Source organism: Crocodylus porosus, unplaced genomic scaffold (assembly GCF_001723895.1).
Source record: "Crocodylus porosus isolate Cpor-Errol unplaced genomic scaffold, CroPor_comp1, whole genome shotgun sequence".
Taxonomy (NCBI): Eukaryota; Metazoa; Chordata; order Crocodylia; family Crocodylidae; genus Crocodylus; species Crocodylus porosus.
Genome location: NW_017728922.1, coordinates 747,347 through 751,161, shown reverse-complemented (window position 1 = coordinate 751,161; position 3,815 = coordinate 747,347). Strand labels below are relative to the sequence as shown.

General features: G+C 51.2%; 1 protein-coding gene across 1 annotated transcript in view; it reads right to left on the bottom strand.

Annotated features, from left to right (window-relative positions):
* The window catches only part of MAPRE1 (microtubule associated protein RP/EB family member 1), a 9,902-nt gene extending 9,817 nt beyond the window's left edge, over positions 1-85 (bottom strand). The window contains exon 1 of the mRNA XM_019539496.1: positions 2-85. The gene's annotated coding sequence lies outside the window, so the exon portion shown is untranslated. The remainder of the gene's footprint in view (position 1) is intronic.
* Between the last annotated feature and the right edge of the window lie 3,730 nt (positions 86-3,815).

Below are 3,815 nucleotides of genomic sequence, written 5' to 3'. Positions count from 1 at the left end.
CCCCGGCTCCTCCGCGTTCAAACCGGCCCCGCCCGCTACCCGGGACGCGACGTCACGCGCCACCGACGTGCTCGCGTCATCGCCCGCGCGCGGCGTCCCTTTCCGGCGGGAGGGGGGAGGAGGGAAGGGGCGGGGCTAGGGGAATCATGTGAGACTCGTAGGGGCCGCTGATTGGTGCGTTGGGGTTCCCGCGCAGGCCCCGCCCCCGCGCGGGTCGTTCACGCCTGGACACGTGCGCGGGAACAGGTTTGCAGCACTGGGGGCTGGGCGGTGCGCGTGGACAGGAGTGTGCGCAAACGGGAGGGTGCATGGGCATGCACAACACAGAGCTGGGCAATGTGTAGGCGCACACACGTGTGACAGTGCATAGATGGACACGCACCTGCGCACATACACAAATGCAACAGTGCACGGACGCGCATAACAGGGCTGGGGCAGCGCATGGACACGTGACAGTACCTAGACACACACACGTGCACACAAACACAGCTGGGTAGTGTGTGGATGTGCACATGCGTAGACACAGACAGCTGGGGCAGTACATGGGCACACGAGTGGTACACTGCATACAGTGCATGGGTACACGTGCACACACATGCAGACGTGACAGTGCATGGACCCAGTTGGGGCAGTGCATGGATATGTGCGACAGTGCACGTAGAGACACATGGGCACTTGCATGTACACAACACAGACGTGACGGGGCATGGACACATCGCTGGGGCAGTACATGAACATGTGCAACAGTGCATGGATAGACACACATGGGCACGTGCATGCAGAGACAGCTGAGTAGTGCATGGACACAGACGCACACAGGTGGAGAAATGCATGAGCATACACATCTGCAACAGTGCATGGATGCACGGACAAACACACGCACACTTGGGTGCACACACACAGAGCCAGGCAGTGCATGGACACACGCACACCCGTGTGCATGTACACACCAAGCCCTGCTGCCCTGGGCTAATCTCTGCAGCCAGCCATGCTCCAGGCCCTCAGAAGCCCCTTCTGGGGCCAGTCCCAGGGCTGCTGGCCTTGCCCATCCCCAGGACCTGGGATGTGGAGCAGCCCCACATCCCTTGCCGCCTGACTTCTCTAGCAGTCTGGACTGTTTTGTCTCTTCACACTGGGACTACTTGACTGTGTCATTCTGCAGCCAATCCACCTAGGCACTTACAGCGGCTCCTCCCCAGCCCCGCGCTGCTTGTGGCTTTGTGTAAGAGAAACCCGGGAGCTGCGGGCTGGAGTCACCCCTGCTCCACTGCCCTCATCATCAGAACCAAGGATTCCCCGGGGTGACCTCTTTTACTTGGACCAACTATGGAGTTGGGCTATATTTACATGAGCTTCCCAATGTAAGATGTTCATCCTCAGGTGTTTGAACATAGGAAGCCAAGCGCAGCAGGTGAAGCATGGCGTAGGGGAAAGGCTGAGACACTCTCAGCTGTAGCAGACAGTTAGCAAAAGAAAAGTGGTGGCTGACTGGGAGATCAAGGCCTATGAAAGGTGGGGAATAGGGGGCTCAGTCTCACCTTTCTTGTGTGGAAAGCAGTCAGGAGTTGGGTAAATTGTAGTGGGCCATAAATGCAATAGGAGACCTTGGATCTTAGTGTCCAACCAGCTTGTTCCCAAAAGCCAATGAAAGGTGTTAAGTAGATTTCCCTTGAGCAGGAGTATAGAGAGGTCAGAGATGGAGCAGAGATTGTGTAAGAAATGTGCTATTTGTGTGTGTGTGCATGCATCTCCATCCTTTCAGGTTGTAGCTGTGTTAGACTACAGACAAGGTTCTTTGAATAAAGGTGATCTCTTATTAGACCAACCTTTATATTATATCTCCATCCTTTACATTTTTGTTTCTGTGAGAGCCCATTCTCTTGTGCTGTTGCCGTTTAGTTTCCCCCACAGTGGCCATGCTTCACTTACTGCACTTAGCTTCCTATATTCAGACGTGAGGACGAAAATCTTACATTGGAAAGTTTGTCTAAAGATATCCCTACTACACAGTTGGTCCAATAAAATGTATTGCCCTAAGACACCCTTGCCCGTCACAGGATTTCTGGACCATTGCAGCTACATCACACTTAACACGACTGTCACACAGAAGATATCAAAATCTGCCTGTGTGATGCTCAGCTGTGCCCACCGGATACGCCAGGCTGCCATTTGGAGCGGAGGATGCGGTGCCCTTTGCACGCATAGTGTCTGGTGGTGGAGAGCTGGGTCCTGCGTCTGCCGCTGGGAGCTCAGACGCAGAAGACCTGCCCTCTACTGCTCCATGCTACCACGTACAAGGCGAACAGAAGGGCAGCAGCGGTGCCTAACCTAAAGACTGCATTTCCAAACACATTATCGGGCAGATACTGCCCTTTTTCAGCATATTTGGCAGACCTGTGTTTGCTCCTGTGATCTCTAGCAGCGTAATATAGCAAGCGAGGAGCAGAATGTCAACGGGAGTGTTCCCTTAGCAATACCTGAAAAATTCTTCCCCGGTCCTGGGAGCTAAGAGCCTCAGAGAGTTGACGAATCACATTAAATATAGTTCTTCTTGCAACAGCTGTCTCTAGGGGTTTCAGAGATCTAAACAATAGTTAAGAAAGGCAGTTCAAACTTGTACTATTAAGGCCTTAAGAAAATAAGAGAAAATATTGATTAAAAGGAAATGCTCCAGCAGGAAATTCCCTGTTCAAGAGCAAAGGCTATCAGACGATGACTAACCACATCAGAATGAGGGAAGTGCAGCAGCTGATCTCATGGACACTAGATTTGATCAGCTAGAGTTAGGAATAACAGGGATCCCTAGAGACAGTATTTTTGCCCACGATGCAATGGCTGATAAAGAGGGTGGCGCTGTGAATACTGGACTGAACGCAACGGGCCTGACCCTGCTCAGTTAAAACAATGGGAGTTCCACTCAGGGTGAACAACTTGATATTTGCTGACATTGTTTCTCCTGTTTTTAGCCTGAAGGACTCTGTTAAATATTTATAGAGAGGCAGAAGTCACTCCAGAGTTAAGTTGCCAGCAAGTCATTATACAGAGCAGCTATGATTGTAGTGCAGGGACGGGGGTGGCCTGCATGGACCAATGGGCAGGCTGGATGAAGTATGGCAGGGCTGCACATTGCTGGCTATCACTGCCGGGTGACATAACGGGTGTGTCTACACGTGCATTTATGCCGGCTTAAATTACTGCGCAGTAGGCGGGAATAGGTCGACATCTACACATGCAGGCAATAAAGTGCATTAGTGCCGTGTGTGGCTCAACTTTTAGAGAGAATGCTTCTAGACAAGATATTTAAATCAGCAAGACCATTTATGGGTGGGGCTAAGAATCAAACTCAAAAGTTTTTTTGGACAATAGATAACGTTTCAAGGCTCTAGCCCAGTCCAGACAGGCACTGAGCATCCCTAATCAACACCAAGTGAGCCTGGGTCAGCACCTACCAATTTGGAGAGTTCCCCTAGTGAAATCCACCCCTTTTGCATAGGGCCAGTGCAAGTTCTGGGCCCCCCCCGTGCATTTCTTAAGCCCCCGGCAAGATTTAAGTGTACCTACTTAGGCTACGTGCTGACCCGTGACTCCCATGTACATTAAATCGAGACTCTTCAGCCTAAAGCCATGAACAAGACAGGTCTGGGAAGTGTGGCCCTGACCATGTCAGCTGGGTGGACTGTGTGACTATACTGAGGATGCTTCTGTTTGCAAAAAGAGGATACTGAATGGCTAACTAATATTAAGCACATTTTCCACCATCAAAAAAATAAAAGTTGATCACCAAAACAAATCAGAAAAAAAAGACTGCCCACTCA